The sequence below is a fragment of the Talpa occidentalis genome, unplaced genomic scaffold (assembly GCF_014898055.3).
Source record: "Talpa occidentalis isolate TD23 unplaced genomic scaffold, MPIMG_talOcc4v2.1 talOcc4.10, whole genome shotgun sequence".
Taxonomy (NCBI): domain Eukaryota; kingdom Metazoa; phylum Chordata; class Mammalia; order Eulipotyphla; family Talpidae; genus Talpa; species Talpa occidentalis.
In genome coordinates this window covers 18911026-18930250 of record NW_023600993.1, presented here as the reverse complement: position 1 = coordinate 18930250, position 19225 = coordinate 18911026, and the positions used below count along the sequence as shown (strand labels likewise).

Sequence of the window (19225 nt, the reverse complement as noted above, 5' to 3'; positions counted from 1 at the left end):
GACTTTAAAACTCTGTATTTATCAAATTCAATTAAAGAATCTTTTCTATTGGTATACTTTCAAGAAGTCATATGAAACTCATACAGAAAAGATGAAGTTACATATACATATGTATTAATGTATTCTCTCCACTGAAATTCATGGAAATGAACAAAAAGAAAAAAATATATAGAAGATATAATTCACAATGAAATTAGACAATAAATACAACCAAAATCATAAACTATGAACATAGTTTTCCCAAGACAGCAACATTTGTTCCAATCTGAGATTTCAGAAGCACCAGTAAATCTGGGCCTCCCCTAGTGGCGCAGCGGTTGAGCGCTGGGCTGCGAGGCTGCCCACAGCCTCTGCAGCACCGGTTCATTCCCCTGGGCTGCTGGCGAGGGTCCCACAAAAAAAAAAGTACCAATAAATCCTTGCAAACTTCTCCATCAGGGAATCCATTTTTTTATAAGGTGAGATAACCTGAGAGACCCAGGTAATAGTCATATTCTTAAAGGACAGGACATCAAGGACAAAGAAAGGTACTTGTAGAGTTCTGGGTCCTGGTAATATCTAGAGACATACTGGAGACAAGTTGTATGGTTGAGGAATGATGAAAAACAAACACAAACAAACTGCAACTTGGAGGGGAGACCACATTGAGTCTTCTGAGTTTCTGCCTCAGAGACTCGCTTTCCTAGAAGAGAAAGATTCTTTTAGAGCAGAAGGTACATTATTGAGAAATTACCCTTGTTAGTCTCAACTTCCCACATGCATGCTTTGGCTCATCCTAGTGGTAAGCAAACAGAAAACCACACACAGACACATAAATGGCTGGCCCTCAATAAAGATACAACAGGCATCTGCATAAGGTTACCATTACACTCCCCTGTCTCCCATCAAGAAAAATCAAAAGGTACACCAAAAGCAATACCTATCAGGAGACTGGAAATAAAGACTACAAATGGACCATATGCTTAAAAAAAAGTAAGGAAATATGGGCTCTTTGGTAGGTGGGGAGAATATCAAAGAAGCAAAGTAGATGAAAGAAAAGGTGAGATAATTAAAGAGAAGAAAGGCAACCTGGCCATGCTTTACAAAGAAATTAGAGACAGCAATAAAACCATTATTAAAGAAAAGGTAACCACATCAGAAACAGCTAGAAATAGAATGGATACTGCTAAAAATAGATGCAAAGACAGGAAGGCTAGCATAAAAAATAAATGCAAAACAAAACTAAAAATTATGAAATGATATTAGGTATTAGACAAAGAGTACAATACAGCAGGTCCCTGAATAAAGTTTCTTTCAATGTCCTTTTGCTGTAGCACTGATAAGAATAAATGACAAGACCTGCTTTTATTATAGGTCATGTTGCTTAAAGTCACAGTTCCCCATAACCTATTGATGACATTAAGTGAGGACTTACAGTATCCTTAAAACAGAGAACTGAACAAATTAGCAATCAAAATAACAAAATAAAAAAAAAAAAAAAAAGTCCAAACCTCCCACTGGAATAATAAAAATTTCCCTTGATAAAGGAAGTTCTCTATATTTAGAACCAAAATGGCACAGTCATTTTTTTTAACTATAACTAGTTATAAAATAATGTAACAGTGATATATTCTGTTGAAATATTTGAAAGGATAGAGAAAGAATTCTTAGATATTGAAAGAAGTATTAACTCACCTACAAGATATAAAAATCAGACTGGCCTTAGCAGTATCTCTCCCAGAAGGCACAGAAGCAAAGTCTTCTGGTTATTAAAAGACAAACAAAACTAATAGACAGTCCAATCCTTACCACATTTAAAGACAAAGGAAGTCACATTTAAAGACAAAAGAAAGTCCTTCTAAGAAAAAGTGAATACTTGGAAAAATCTAGTAGAAAATGGAATCCAGTCTATCAATAAATAAATGATAAGAACATATAACTCAGGGAGAGGAAACTGCAAAATGAAGGGATGGTGTGTGAGCATTGATCCCATGAACATTTAGAAGAAACTTACTGATAAACCACTATGAGAGTTATGATTACAAGAGAATGTAAATGCTATAAAAGTTTATAATACCCATAATGTTATAAGAAGAAAAATGTAGTTGTGATGGGAATGGAAGAAATAAAATTCACTTTATTTTTCATATGGAGAGGTCAAAGACTACTTTCTAAAGGGATCTTTATGTATCAGCATGGAGAGTATTTGCATTATGAGCAGGGGCAGGGAAAGATTGAAGTATATAGATGAATACTCCTAATTGTAAACTTTGAAGGGTGAAATAGGACTAGCAAGAAAAGGAAGCTTTTAATTAACAAATGAATGGTATGAAATTTCTGCATTGCTTTTATAATTAATATCAACTTAATCTCCCCTTTGAAGGAATAAACATAATTTCCATGCTTAGTCAAAACGTCAAGGTGATGATTTGAGTTATTTTATTGCATAACTTAATTCCTCTGGCAACATTTTCTTTGATTTAATGCAAGGTAAAATATGCAGACATGCCTTGATTTCTCTCATACTTCCTTAATTTTTAAACATGGTTTTAGCAGACACCTTTACCTGACTGTGAGCACAGAAGCCCATCAAAGGGCCATCTTTTAAAGTGCACATAGCCTCTCTCAGTCCTATCATCTCTGTAAGCACAATTTTTACAGTATCCAGCCATCGGTTTCTGAAATAAAAAACTGAAGTTTGAGACTAAGTAGACCAATTTGGGTCATTAAGGAAAGCAAAGCAACAAATTAAGTCACTCAGCAATCATCATACTAAGGTGAAATGTTGTGGGCTATCATATAATTGGTCTCTCACAGGGTGACATGCTCTGAATCATGACCAAAATTACAGGGTTAAGTCTTCCTGAGGTATCATTACAGAAAAAAGTACGTCATCCCAAAGTCCCTACATTCAACCTTTCTGAACTTGTCACATTCCGATCAATTTCTAGTGTGTCTTCTTGTGTTTGATTCACAGAGCAGTCTGATTAGGAGGGACATGGAGCTTGGGAGAATCTGCCAGAAAACTGAAGGGAGATACTGTTTTTGATTGAGTACCCACTAATAATTCAGACAGCAGCCAATCTGCTTGAAGACAAGTTGAATGTAAAATCAAATTCACATTCCTCAGCAGATGTTGTACTTGTTCACCTGTCATACATGTAGTATAGATTATGTTAAGATATAAGGATTGGCAGGTGTGCAGGTTTTATTCTGAGAAAACAAGAAAACTTGTGTAGAGAGCGCCATAAAATGCTTAAGAAATTCATCATAAAGCCAATTTTAAGTTCCCTTCCAAAAGAAATTGGGCATACGACTTTTCTTTTTCCTAAAAGAAATACTGCAAGGGGGCAACATGGGGGCAAAACTAAATTATCCTGAAGTCAGAGCAAGTTCACTGCTATTTCAAAGTAATTGTAATCTAACTCTATTGTTTGTTTAATGAAGGCTCTTATACTGCTTACAAAAATAAACCTTGATAATGTAACAGAAGTGCCTGATATTATAAACACGAAGTTTAAATTAAGATATTTGTGTCTCTGTTTATTATCTAAGTGATCAAGGAAACCATAACATTTAAAGAAATTTGATGACAACTCCCTCCCTCATGCATCATTTAAAATTGAACACTAATATGGGTAGTTTGCCTATAAAGGTTACAGTTGCTATGATCAATGATAGTTATCTATGAACATTCAAACAACCAAGGACTTAAAAATTAATTATATATCTATTTTCTGGTTGCAGAGGTAATTAAATCATGCTAATTTGTAAGACAACCAAAGAAATTTGCAACCCAAAAATATGTAACAGGTGCTAGGTTTTTCACACACCGCTTCATAAAAAAGTTGTGTAAAAGATATCAACAAATATGGTATGATCTTGGGTACTATCTTAGGGGATTTTTAACATCAATACTATTTAGTTGTATCTTAATGGTTTACTAGGTTCAGGAAATTTAGAATATTGTAGAGGACTACATCTAAAATTTGTTTTACCTGACGAATTAAAATATTTATACATGTTAAATGCATAGAATGTATGACAAGAATAAAAATTAACCTAAGATTTCAGTTGAATTTCACTCCTCTTAAAAACCTAATTTTTGGAGTATTTTGTGATTTGGCAGAGAAAGTACTTCTTAAAGAGCTAACAACGTTGTCAATTTAATGCATATAATTCATAGATCTTGCCATCTGCGGGGATGTCCAGTTGAGCTGAGGTTTAGTCTCCTTCAGTATAGACTTTGATCATTTATCTTTCTTTTTCTTGCCTTGGCATAGATTTTAATTTAAGCTATGTGCCTTCTCCTTATCAAAGGTATTTTTTTCACTGACATGCTCTAAAATACTACTCAGTATACTAGATTGTGCCCCCGAACACTTGAATAAAGTTTGATGATGAACAAGTAAGCAAACTAAGAGAACTTCCCCCTTTTATTTCAATTCACCTCTAAAAAGTAACTGCTTGGGTATTTGATTAATAAGCTATTCACAAGTTTACCTTCTATTGCACAAAAATGTCCGCCAAATGCCGTGTGAATCGGGCGGTTCCTTTTTGAGAGTTCTGTTTCCTCCTCTTTTAACATGAGGATATTAGATTAAACCATCTTTAAGTGTTATTATTTGAGTGTCCTGTTTCCAAGTGTACTATTCTTTGGTTATATTTTTATATAGTTAGAAAAACTCTTGGATCTAAAGAGAGTGTATGATTGAGAAAATTCCTAAATATTTAAAAATAGTTTTAGGGCAAGTTAAAGGATAGGACATATAAATGTGCTGAGTTTATTATCCTAAAGCTGGGAGTTCAGGATTAAATACACTGATCAAAAGGGTTTTAAATATGTACAGGTGATAGAGCTAAAAAAAAAAATCCTGTAAGGAACCTGAAATATATGGAGTACCAAGTCACTTTACAAGCACTTTCAATGATAAGTGGTCAATCAGTGGTAATGAATGTAACTTTTCTCTATATATTTTACTATTGCTTTTTTTGAGGAACTGCTCTCTTTACATGTCTATGGTGTATGGAGGATGAGCATCTATTAATGTCTTTATTCACTCATTTAACAATGATTTATTAAGTGTCTAGTAAAAGCAGGCACCAGGCAAACCAGAGAGCATGGTTTCTATCATCACTTAGCTTTCAAGCTTGCCATTGTAAGTACTAAAAAATAATATATTAGAATGAAAGGCATTTGTTCTCTACTTAAGCAAGAGTACATATTGCCACCTCTATGCTTGCTATTAAATTCATATGGACATTCTTTCTAGAAGCTACCTTAAATATCTTTTAAACTTTTTACTTACAAAGGTAAATCCTAATGAAATACTACTCAGTAAAAAGTGAAAGAAACATGAATACATACACCAACATAGATCCAATATGAATGAAGTCAAACACAAATGATGATACAAGTACAGGTTCATGTAAACAGGATTCTTGAAAATTCAACTTTATAGTGACAGGAAGGAGAACTGTGGTTGCCTAGGACTAGGGTTGGGGGATGAGGTCCACTGTCATGGTGCATGAGAGGACTACATCTAAAATTTGGGGACATGACCTGTTCAATATCTTGATAGCAGTGGTTTCAGGATGATATATAGTCTCCGAAATTCAGCAAAATGCATACTTACAAAGGGTAAACGTTGTGTCTAAATTATGCCTTAATAAAGCTTAAAAATCACAATTTGTATTTAACCTCCTAAAAACAGCTCAGAGGAGAGAGTTGACATTAGAGGAAAATGGTAGAAAGAAGTGATGTATTCGTTCATGTCAGTCTCCTAACTCTATTCCCAAAGTAAGTTATATGTTACTTGAACCACATTGGTTTTGCTTTCCACAGAAAATGGAAATATTCTTACATTATCATATATCTTTGACTTTATCAAAGCATAAGAAATCACAGTGAAGAATATTACTATATTTTCAGTGATAATTACCATTGAAGGCAAAGTCCATTCAGTTCATTAAGTTCCCTTAGATATGGATCCAAATAAAAAAGTTCTTAGAAGTTACTGAGTTCCCAAAGAAGATGGTTTTATTTTAATTCATCATCCCTTTTTTATTTTGCTGCCAGAAAGTTCAGAGATAAATATAATATTCAACTGTAACAGCCACATTAGTGTTGAGTTTTAGTATTCTATCCTACCATCTTTTTATTAGAATGAGATAAAAAGTTTATCATTGTGAGTCAAAAACAAGTATTATGCCTGTAAGAATCACACAGGATATAAATCAAAAAGAAATCTATAGGCACTTTGACAATGTCAGCTATGAAACTATGTTTTCTTAGAAGTATAACTTCTCAGGAAAGAAACAAGTGGCTCAATTAAACCTCAAATAATGAAAGGGAGATATCCCTGAATAAGTGAAGAAATCAGGGACTGGTCAGAAAAGAAAAATTAGAATAGTTTGGGGATATGGGCATATATTTGGAGATCTTAAAAATAACTAAACCTCAAACTTCATAGAGTAAGGAGAAGAGTGAAGGAGAAATTCATTACATATAAACTCTTGGGCCTCTGACTGCAGTCACCCTGCATCTGCCCCTGGATGCTTTTTGCACTGTAGAGCCCAGCCTCTGGAGTAACACCTTATTAGTGGGATTCACCCTGTTGATGAATTACACTAATGCATCATTAGAATGACAGGTCACACTGGTGATGTATTGCCAAGTAACTTAATGAGCGCGATAGCTCATTCCGATTACTCTCCCATGAAAGGAGGGCTCTGTCTTCAGAAGAGCTCATCTACAAGCCAATTCTGCTTAATTACAGGATACAACATGTGCTAATAGTAATGTCAAGATGTTCTTTGGCACCAAGTTTTTGGCACTGATCAAAATATAATTTATGGCCATACTATATACACTTGCAAATGTTCACATGGGATGTACAATCTCGAATGAGAAACAAGACACCCTGAAAGCCACTTGGCTTCTAGGCTAGAAAAACAAACACATTTCAACTGATTTCCAAATAGGTGCCTGAAAGATGCAGGTTTGAGTGCTTGTGTCAATCAAGTTGTCCTAGGATCTGCATTTGGTTTAAAAGAGATAGGGGACAGAAGAGAAGAAATAATGACTTCCCTTTAAGACTGGCAGAAACTGTTTATTATACAAATTGCATCTTCACATTGACAGATTGCTTTCATATGGATTAGACTGAAAATAAATCCACCAGTGTCTTAGGATTGTGTAGAATTTTGATAGTACTAGTAACAGCCTAAAAAAGCAATAAAACCATGAAGAGGAGGATAATTGACTAAGCTTCTAATAATAATCATTACCATTTTTACTTACTTACTTTTTGTCAGTCAGGATACTAGCACTTTTCATGTGTTTAGCTTTAATCCTTATAGTAACATGACAAAGCTGATATTATTATCCACATTCTATAGACAAAAAGTTGAAGGGCTGAAAGGTTGTATAACTTACCTAAGGTTTACTAAATGGATGATGCAGTGATGCAGAAGTACAACTTGGGTGTGAATCACCCATTGTGCAAAACTTTAATCTTTATGAAGATATTTGGGGCCAGAGAAGATGAAAGACCATATATTTTTTTAAATTTTAGGTAAGACTTCAAAGGGAAATTGACAAAACAAAGAATGATTAGATGATGCCTGGAAATGGGTAACATAATGGCTGTTGGAAGTGGGATTGCTTGCCTACATTAAAGAAGATTTAAGCAAGAGTATTATAATTATTTTTGAATGCTCAAGAGGAATTCAGAAGAGGGAGCTGGCTTATCATTGATTTTCACAGTTCCACAAGGGATAAGGGGGAAAACTGACAGGGAAGAGATTTCAGTGCTGAATAAGAAAGCACTTTTTAACTATCAGGGAATAGTCTGCTAACAAATTATCAGCCTCCTCAAATGAAACAAAACAAAAAAGTTCATAATATAGGGTATGGTCTAGGTAGGAGGGTGCTGGAGTTTACTGTGAATTGGGGGTAAAGAAGGAATTTCTATTTTTAGTATATGTTTTGACAAGGTGGACATTAAGGAAATTTGCAATTCTAGTGATAAAAAAGGTCATGAGTCTCTTATTTGAGCCCATAAGGGTCAGATGTGTTTGGTAGTTCAGAATTTTTCAGAATTTGGAAAGGTAATTTAGGTGTACGCCATTTGTTAGGCATGATCCTGAACAGGGTCTGGGGCAGCACCCTTTAACCAAATGCATACATATTTCTGCTTTTGTTTTAAAATCCACTTAACAGTCCACAGACTATAAATAGCTGTACATCAGTTCAGGTCAGGTTAACCATGAGTCTTAGATCAAAAATTTTTAAGTGACTTATAAAAAATATTTATGGATTTTAGAAATTTGGAGTTTGGAATGATAAACAAGGAATGCTGGGGCTATAATTATTATGTGTTTGATGCTATCTACCTGGTCACTAAAAGAGCAGCTCTCCAAGTTTGGTTGGATTTGGTGTTTCTGTTTTGCAGATAGAGAAACTAAGGATCAGATAAACCAAGTGATTTTCCAAGATCTTCTCAATGAATGCCAAATCTTAGAAATAATCTCATTTGTGTGACTGTAAAACCAGACTCTGTCCAACAAAGGATGCAATCTCAAAGACTTCATGTGTGTATAGGGTGAACTTTTCCCCTCACCTTAAACTCAAGTATATACTAGGATTTGATAATAATTTAACTTTTCCATTCTTTTGTGTCATCTCTATGTCCAGAAAGCACTAACAGAATCCAGGAAAAAATAATTAGAATCCAGAAAAAATTAGAGAGCAATTACTTCAATTCACAGGTAGAGACATTTCTGAAGAATACAAATATAGACACGGCAGGCACTTACGTCGTCTTCATTTGATATAAAGAGGTTATTAAGGTTATGAAAGCATATGGGTTAAAATTCTAAGAATCTGAAGTGTGTCGACATAACACTGTAAAGGTGACTTTTACTTAGCAGTACTGTAAAATAGGTTTGAGCAAGATCAAATCACAAAGAATGAATTAATTTTTAAGTGTAGCAACAACATTCTACCTAATGAAGCACTTGAACAATAAAGATTCTGGATTCCTAAGAAAGTGTTTGTTATTGTTCCTCGAAGCCTATTTTTAAGATCAATTGCAGGGACAAAAATGGGTCTCTCAATCATACTGGGAAAACTATGCAAAAAGTATGCTTTACCTTTGGTCCTGACTGCTAGGAAACTTAGGAAATCTTATGCTCAAGTTAGCTATTCCTGCTAATTTCTTGTCTTCGTTATCTGGTTGCAATTCACATATCCTTGTTTGGCTGATTCTTTACATATTTTCCTGTGTTCATAAGACAAAAAAATCTTCTGGAAGTGGAACATAAATTACTACTGAAAAGATTTGTTGCGCCTGCACATATGAGCACGCGCATGTGTGTGTGTGTGTGTCTTAAAGGCAAACTCAAAAGAATAATGTTACATTATTCATTGTTTTACACTTTTGCAAGGGGTATTTATTCATCTCACTTGACCTGCATCGGTGACCCCATTAGATAGCCAAGACCATGAATGACCATCTCCATTTAATAGATGACTTGTCCAATATCACATCAGGAATAAGTGGTTGAGTTAGCTTTTGAACCTGGGTCTTGTAGCTGTAATAGTGCTTTCTCCAAAAGAATCACAATAATAATCAAGACACTTTTGGTAACTGTTAAATATTGGTTAAAAAATACAATAGCTAAGCTATTGCAAGATGAATTCTCATACACAGAAAAATTGTTCCCGTTTTCTAAACAGAAGAAAATTGTCTATTAGTTGGTGTCTGCTGAACCATGCAGTTAGGGAAACACAGCTGTCAAACTGACTGGTTGAGCTGGAGTTACAGCAAAGGAGTCCAAAGGCAGTTCAATTACAATATTTAATCAATGATGGTACACGAGGATATGGAGCATGTTAAACAGTGGACTTCTCATTATGTATGATGAACAGATGAATTCTTTAAGATAACCCTAAATTTCTGTTCATAATTGTCTATAGAAAAAAATGAATTCAAATCAACACATTTTTGTCAAATGTCTTGCTCTAGGCATAGAAATCACAGTTTTAAAATAAGATTTACTTCTATTTTGGATCTCGGATTATTTTTTCCAGTTCAGGGATCACATTTGACTCTGTATGAATTTAAAAAACTTTATGTAGGTAGCAGGTTGAATGTGTAGGAGCCTGTATCCTCAAACCACTTAAGAAGACTTGAAAATTTGCTTCATTATTCAACACAATTGTCCAGAAGGTACTATTTGAACACAAAGACAGTGGCCATTATTTGAAAATTCTGATAAAATGGGGTTTGGACATGAGTGGGGGAGGGCAGCATGCAACCCATTGGCAGTGTGATCCAACAACATCGAAGAAACGGGCCCCCCACAGCTGCTTGTTTTGGCACCAAGAGCTGCATTACGTTCTATAAAGCAAATTGTTGATTTTAGACCCCAAACAACCACATTAGTGTTACTTCACATTGTAAAGACAAAATGGCTCATGTCCAAGAACAACTCGGAGATGTTAAATACTTTTTTCAACTCTAGCCTTTTACACTCTCTTCTCTTTTCTTGCAATAGCAGACAGAAAATGAGAAGGTAGTTTGAGACTTCCTTATTTATTGCAGCAAGATGATATATGGACACATACTGATTTTTTTTAACCTGTAGGCAATTTCTTTATTAATTTCCTTTTAAGAAAGATGATTAAAAATTGATTCTAATAGGAATATTCAGACATGATTATATATTTATTATATTCACATAATATTATTCTTCAACTTGAGTATAAGCATCTGGAGGGTGTTTGTTTCCTTACTACCAGGGACACAGTGCTTGACACATAGTAAGTGCTGAATAAATACTTCGAGTTGAATGAATGGACCCCTACAAGATTGGTTGACAGAAAGGGAAAGTGGTAAGATTGCAGTACCTGTGCTAGCAGTAAGATCAAGTACAGAGGGCAGAGTCACCTCACCAGGGGATGTGTTGGGGTGGGAGCTCACACTGCCTGTGGAGTCTCAGGGTGGGGCAGCACAAAGACCTCTGGTTGGAGAGAAAGGACAGCTGAATGGTGTCTTGACTCCAGCAGCTCTGTCACCCTGTCATTACTCTGAGCTTTAGTTTTCTATTTTATAAAATGGGAATAACATTGTCTTCTTAGCTTCTAGAAGTATTGCAGGATCACAGGCAGAAGTATAAGGAAAAGCCTCTGCACAGATACTCTCAAACTTTGGAGCATTGTAAGGACTTTGCAGATGGCTTCCTATTTCTTTTGTGAAAGGACAGTCTTGATAAAGTTTTATGTGACTATAGCAGATGTCCCTGAATCCTTTGCTTTTACTAGACAAAAAGAGGCCATCTAGGTGAGTAAACCACTGGTTGGGATCTGCCTAGCTGTATCTGGTATCAGCAACAGCTTTCCCAGACAGAAGAATTTCTTTTTTCATTGAAAATAAATGGCATTTTCAAAGTATATTCATATTTTATGATGGCACATTCTTACAAGTAAAAGGAATGAGTTGAGAAAATGCCTAACAACACACTGGGTAGTTAAAGGGGCCTTGAGGAGTGACAAAAAAACAAAGCAAATAAGACGTGTGGACTGTGTATGTGGGAGTTGCAAGGCTGACCACTGTCATAGCATTTCTGAAGTGGAGCCAGAGAAAACTGCCCTCCCTTGAAGTTGGAGTCCTTCCAACTAGATAAAAGTGGGACTTCCTGCCTGGGAAGTCCATGATGCTGTAGTTAAGATCATCCTTTTCAAAAGATGGAGAAGCTGGTTTGTGTCATAATAAAAGGTTTGTAGGTAATATGAGTTTCCTTAAACAAAGGAAATGAAAAGAAATTTTACTGAGTGGCAATAACAAAAACTTCCTTTAGATGAAAACAAACAAAACCAAAAAAAAAAAAAAAAGGGGGGGGGAGAGGGAAGGATAACAACTGCATGCATTGGTGGACTCAAATTTTTGAACAACATGTTCCCAAAGGGACCACCCATTCTTAAAGCACTTCTGGTTTTTATTTATATATTTTTAAAGATTTATTTATTTATTTATACAAGAACCTGGGCACAGGCCAGATGCGTGGGAGGGTGAGAGGATTCACCAGCGACAGAGCGGGGACCAGAACAGACAGACTGACGAAATACACTGCTGAGGGGAGCAGCGGGCGAGACAGGAGAGGTCTGTTGCGTCATGTGGGACCCTGGCTGGCCAGCCGGGATTGAACCGGCACTGTAGAGGCTACGGACAGCTTCACAGCACTGTGCTCAATCGCCTGCGCCACCAGGGGAGGCCCCACTTCTGGTTTTTAAAAGTTTGCCCCTGACAGGCCTAGACCTTACTGTTTCTTAGACTTAGTTTGTAAACCCAGAGCTTTGCCTGGCATGTTAGCAAAGGAATTTGTATCAAGTCCCTACTATGTACTGGACAATGGGCTGGGTCTCTGGGCACATTGTGTATTAATACATGCATGAGCTAAGGCAAATATTATTACTCTCATTTATACAGAAGAGGAAAGGGAGTCTCCGAGATGTTCTGGGGGGAAACACAGGTCATATAGCCAGGAAATGACAAAGCCAATGCTCAACTCCAGATCTTTTGTCAGTAACTCTGAAACCTGGACTTGCACCCAGTCCCCTTGCCTTATTGCTTTTGGGTAAAAAGGAAGGGAATAAATCTTCAGGGTCCTTTTATTCTCACTGCACCATCCCTGGGTTAATGCCTGCAGAGGAAAGTTTTGGCATTGTATAGCTATGAAAACATTCTTTTAAGAGAGATTATAAATCATGATGATGATAGATTAAAACAAATCAAAAACGTTTATATTCATGAGTTCCTAATGATACAAAAAATAACAACTGGTATCTTTTTGGATGGATGCTAGGGATCTGACTCTTCAGTTTGAACGTTGGTAAATAAAGTGAAATATTCAAGCATGTATCCTGCATTTCTTCTATAAAATTCACCACCAGATAACCAACTAGTAGATGAAGGGATGTTTCTCTGGAAATAATTCAACAAATAAGTGAAGAATAATACAACCAAATATTATCATCTACTCTTAATGAATAAAGCATGTAAGCTCTGAGAATTAGCTGCCATTTCCAAGAGAAAAAGAGAAAATTAGTAGTACCAATAGATGAAGAATATATCACCACCTAAGAAGTTGTCTTCCTACACCTCTAGATTTAGCTACCAATTAGCAAGAAGTCTAGAGGGCAAAGAATTATGTTAAACCACATGATGGGAATGAAACTAGCAAAATCCAGGTGGAGGTACCATACAGAAAGATGACCTGGCTTAGTTAACAAATAAATTGTAAGGAAGTTAAAAAAAAAAAAGAAACTAGGTGGTGAAACTATAGATTAAAAGAGATCTAACTGATATTAAAAATAAAATCAGGCAAAACTAACTCTAGTGTTTGGGTTATAAAACTATATAGGAAAGTAAAAAGTTGTTTACCATTCATGTCAGGACAGTTATTCCTCTTGAGGGAGGGAGGTGAGGTTTATGTTTGGGAAGAACCTGGCAAGGGCATTTGGGGTATTAAACAAAATCTAGCTCCTTCCATGAGTGGTGATAATAAGGATATCTATCTTCAGCAACACAATTGTGTTATTTTAACTTAAGTTTTTATATACAGCTATATATATGTGTGTGTAAGTGTCTGTGTATATAATCTTGTATAATATACAATTACATATTATAACTGTAATTATATAAATTATAACTTACTAATATGTGTATTTATGTGTGTGTATACATATCTACTCTCTGATTTGCTTCAAACACAGGTTTTTAAGGTGTAGTTTAAGGCTGTGATCGCTAAAGAATTAGACCATGTCCTTCTCAATCATGAAAGGCACTTCTGGAGAGGATGCCTACTAAAACCTGACTAATTTAAATTGAAAATTCTAAGATGTGTCCTCTTCATAAACTGTCACTTCTAATATAGATTCTCTTACCAAAAATACATTTGGAATTCCTTTCTTATATCACAGATCTACTCAATGTAGAGAAGTTGAGGAAATAGTTTCGGTTCTCCTTTCTCCAAGACCTTAAGGAGCCCTTCTATTCCATTGGGCTCTCTTCACTCCAAGTTTTCTTCCCATAACTTGAAGAACAGAGGGACTAGGATGGGTCTATCACCAAGAAAGGCTGTCTGGCTTCAATTCACAGCATAAAGAATACTCTGCTTCATAGTCTTCCACATGCCCTGCTTGTCTCTCTCTCCCTCCCCCCCCCATGGACCAGGTGTCTAATTACTTTCATAAATTATGCCCTTCTCCATTCATCTCTTCATTAAAGTGCCATATGTAGAACAGTTTGCAGTTTGTCAAACCTTTTCACATATATGCTTTCATTTTTGTGCTTTCTTTAAAAAATTACATTCATGATTTAGATTTAATTGCTTAGTCTACAAAGGCATTTAATCTCAATGTGTAGTTCTTAACCCTGACTGCAGAGAATCACCCGGGAAGCCTTTCAAATATACTGCTGCTGGGGCTTGATCCTAAACCGAATGAAAGTGCCTGGGTCAGATGAGATTCCACGTGCAGCTGGAACAGAGAACTACTGCCTGGGATCTTTACAAACCTGCGTAAAATCAAAGGACCCCATTTAGTTTTTTTTTTTCTTTGAGATTTCCCATTTGTTATTCATCATATATATGTTCCAACCACCATTCTCTCCATTCACAGTCGTTCCTATTGTGGTTGTGTGAGGTTTACATGCACCTTCAGAAACAGTTCCTACAAATCCTCCCTGGGTGAAGAATGAGTTAGAAAAGGAATGGATACAGGTCATCTTGCTGACATTTGCTAACTGCATGGCACTTGAAGGGTGAGGCTCTGTTTTTTGCATCCATAAAGTGGAATAATAGTGGTATATTTTCAAAGACACTGTGAAGATAAGAAACAATGTTCAGACAGAACCTGGCTTGAAGTCAGAGCAAAAAATCTGGGAACTTCACATTTTATAGTTCCCTGGGAACTATGCAAATTCGTGCCAGACCTAGTGAAGCTCTTAAGTCCTATCAGGCATATTTTTTGACAACCTGTCAAAATGCTCAGGATTCTTACATTTGGGGAATTTCTCTGCAGTCACAGGAATTCAATGTGAAAAATATGTAAGACGTACATAAATATTTATATCTTATATTTATATTTAATTCATATCTATATATTATTTTCATTGGGAAAGGGGTCACTGAACTTCATTAACTTCATACATTGACTCCCTGTGTGTAGTTGAGGTAGATATTATAAACACTAATAATCTTCAAAGTTAGTAAGGTGCTCCTCCTCACCCTGAGCCCTTATTGGTAGAAAATGCTCCAACAGAGTCCATTTGCTCATCTCCTATTAATCTCTCCAGGAATACTTTTTTTTTTCTTCAAACCTGGCCAGACCAGGTTCTTCAAACCTGCTTTGGAAGTCAACAAGAGTTCTGCTGGTACAAAGAGCAAGAAAGCCAAGCAGCTCAGGACTGGACTGGACCCCACTAGAGGGCTTCCTCCCTCATGTCATGGGAGCATGCCTACAGGCCCAAGTCCCAGACTCAAATTTCTGTTCTGCTGTTCTCAAATTTCTGTTCTGTTCACTTCACATTTGACCTCAAAACTTTTATCTACCCAAGTCCTGTACCCTGACTGTGAAATTATAATCAAAATATAGAAACTTCACAGAAATATATAAAACACACTATAGTTTTGGAGAGCTGGCGCCTCTGGAACATTAAACAGTCACAACATTTATTAATATTTTTATGCTTTGATAAGCCAGCAGTGAATTTAGAAATATATCATTTATTAACTAAAGAAAGAGTGGATCCTTCTAGGCACTGAACAGTTGCAAAAATGACTTTTCACATAAGTTTATCCATATAAGGGTGGAGACTTCAAAAACAATTGTCACCTTAGGGAATGACATCCTTTGCCATTCTCAACATAAGTGATGGACTGGGATTTGCTATTTTTGGTGCTGAGGTCAACATGTTGAGTCAATCATTTGCTATAATGCTCCCAGGTTAGGGAGTCTCTGTTCTAAGCACTTGTAAATGTTACTTTAGCTCTCACTGCTGCTACCTGCAGAGCTGGCTTATAATATGTTTAAAAACTGTTATGATTGTCAGGCAACTGTTAGAAACTATCAAAGTTGGGCAGATTCATTCCCTGTAACCCAGAAGTTTCACTTCTAGGTGCACACTAAGGGTTAAAGCACATCTAGGTCACCAAAAGACAATTAGTAGGAAGCTTACAGCAACTATATTTGTAGTAGCCCCAAACTTGACACTTTCCAAAGGATTATAGATAATAGAATAAATGAAAGGAGCTATATATTCATTAAATGGAATATCAGACAGAAACATAAAAGAACAACTACATATAATAATATATGTATGCTCTCAAGAACATAATTTTGAGTGAAAGAAGCCAGCATAAGCGAGTCCAGACTGAGGAATTGTTGAATGCAGAATCCAAGAGCAGATCACATAAATTTGTACTACTAGAAGTCAGAAAGTGTGACTGTTGGGGGGTAGTCATGGAATGAGGAAGGAAAGGAGGCTTGGTGCTGGAGGTCTTTTTTTCTGACTTAGGTATTATGAATTCACTGAACTATTTATTTCCAATATATACACTTCTGTCTGTTTATCATGCTTCAATAACAAGTCAAAAAATCAAGTACTATGTGAACAGGGAGAAAAACAGCATTGTATTTAAATTAAGACTATGTGAGTTCTGAAGAAAGCCCAAGAGGTTCACTTAGGAGCACAGTACAAGCACATTAGTTGTCAATTAGGTGTCATGATATGCAGGGAAATCCCTTACTTCCTTTCTGTGCCATAGTTTGGGTCCCAAGTAAATAATCTCTGGTAATTAAGATATCACTATATTTAGATTTTACCTGGAGCTTTCTTATTTAATTGGCTTTGGTCTTTTAGTTCATGCAGGCATGAACAGCAGATAAAAATCTGAACATTCATGAAGACATTTTTTCATATTCATGGAAAGGTGGGAGGGAATAGGATAATGGCACACTCATGGAAATAGCACCAACTAAGATATAATTTGATAAATATCAATATTTAGTAACAATGTTCTGAATAGCAAAATGTCTCAATTTAACTTGATATACACTCCTTTAAAATGAAATCAGTATTTTGAAGAGAGACCTGCACTCCCATGTTCATTCTAGCTTTATTCACAACAGTCAAGATATGCTAATAGTGTGTGTAACTGTGATACTCACACACACACTACAGACAATGGAATATTATTCAGCCATTAAAAGGAATTCCTGCCATTTGCAACAGCATGGATGTCACTGGAGGACATTATGCTAAGTGAAATAGCCAGACTCAGAAAAACAAATACCACATGATTCATATATATGTGGAATCTAAAAAATTCAGGGCCTCCCCCGGTGGTGGCGCAGCTGTTGAGCGCTGGGCTGTGAAGCTGCCCGCAGCCGCAGCCTCTGCAGCACCAGTTCGATCCCCAGCCACCAGCGAGAGTCCCACATGGTGCGACAGACCTCTCCTGCCGCGCCCACTGCTCCCCTTAGCAGTGTATTTCATCGATCTGCCTGTTCTGTTCCCCACTCTGGTGAATTCTCTCACCCTCCCACGCTCTGACTGTACCCAGTGCTTGTATAAATAAACAAATAAATCTTAAAAATATATATTTAAAATATAATAAAAAATTCAAACTCATAAAAGTAGAGAATAGAATGGTGGCTGCCTGGTGTTTGGGTAGCAAACTAGGAGATGTTGACTAAAGTGAACAAAAGTTGAGTTACATGGAAAGTTCTGTAACTCCAATGTATAACATGGTGCCTAGAGTTAAAAATCTAGGTTGTATACTTGAAATTTTTTAAGAGGAAAGATTTTTATATTAAATTTTATGAATTCTCACCTCCTAATATTTTAGACAAGGTCTCTGCAACTTCTGACTTTGTAGTGAGAAAGCATTTATATACAATATATAAGTCAATCAGTAAGGCTATGTTGAACATCTTGTTTACAAAAGCAGGCTGCAGAGATCTGACCTGTAGCCATAAGTTTCCAACCCTTTATCTAGATAATCCTACCAACATATACATTTTATAATTATTTCTAGCACTGTGTTAGTGTCTTAGCTTGGGAATGAGAAAAAGTGTGAAGATAATTCTCTTCAGAATCAACTAACAAAGTGTAGATTGCAATTGAGAATTTACCCTCCACTTTCTTCAGAAATTTTAACCTGAGGACTTATGGCATCTTTTCTGAAACCTCATCTTTAGAAAGTAGAGCCAGTGCTTCAGGAAAATAACAGAGGAGCTGGAATATATTCTCCCAGCCATGCATCTGCAGGTCTGCCTCCCTCCAGGCTAATGCCTTTATCCATTCTCACAAAGGTGACCTGTGGTTTATCCAGTCCTGTACAAAACTCACTCTGGTAAATACTGAGGTAAATTATGAATGCATGGGCATGATCTCCTAGTCCATTTGATTACAGGTCATTAGTATATCTATACATGCATCTGTTAGGGAGGAATAAACTTCAGAGTGTCAATAACACTCACTCCTGAAATGACTGTGCACCTAATGAAGTACTCTGTTTCTAAGAGGAGACAGTTAATGAAATTATAGTTATAATAAGCCAGAAACAATAAAGGGAGGAGTCAGTAGCTTTCTTTGGTCTCCAGCAATTTTGCATAGCTAACCTGAATCTGCTGTCTGCAAATGGAGCTCCTGCTGAGTGATGAAAGGGTCAAGTGGTTGGACACATAGAAATGCAAAGCCAAATGCAGATTAAAGTGGTATGTAGATGCACATATATTTTGTGGCCACTTGTCACAGTGACAGTGAGAATAGGTGACAAGTCCTCAACCTTCTGTTTCCCTTTTACGAAAGCCCTTGTCTCAACACAGGGAACTATGATTCATGTTTGTTTTCAAACATTAGACTGAACCCAGAGTACTTCATTGCTTATGCAGTCTGTGTGGGGCTCTTTATTAAATGAATAGCTTCTTGATAAGAAGCAAGACCTTTGCATGACTCCATGTAAAAAATTATATATTTATCCAAAGATAAAGAAGTAGTTGGGGACTTTCCAGGAAGATGACTGGCCCTGTGTCCAGGTCACCTTCCCTTGTTGGCTAAGAGAAGGTACAAGTTCAGCAGCTTGGGGGAAATTGGCAGCCGAATCCAAGGGGTTCAGTGTGATCTTATTGCTTTGTTTAAGAAAGGAAATACATTTCTTCTGAAAATCAAAGAAG

At 36.3% G+C, this 19225-nt stretch overlaps 1 protein-coding gene across 8 annotated transcripts in view; it reads right to left on the bottom strand.

Moving 5' to 3' along the window:
• RARB (retinoic acid receptor beta) overlaps positions 1-19225 on the bottom strand; it is an 885139-nt gene that overhangs the window by 285297 nt on the left and 580617 nt on the right. The gene's annotated exons all lie outside the window — the stretch shown is intronic.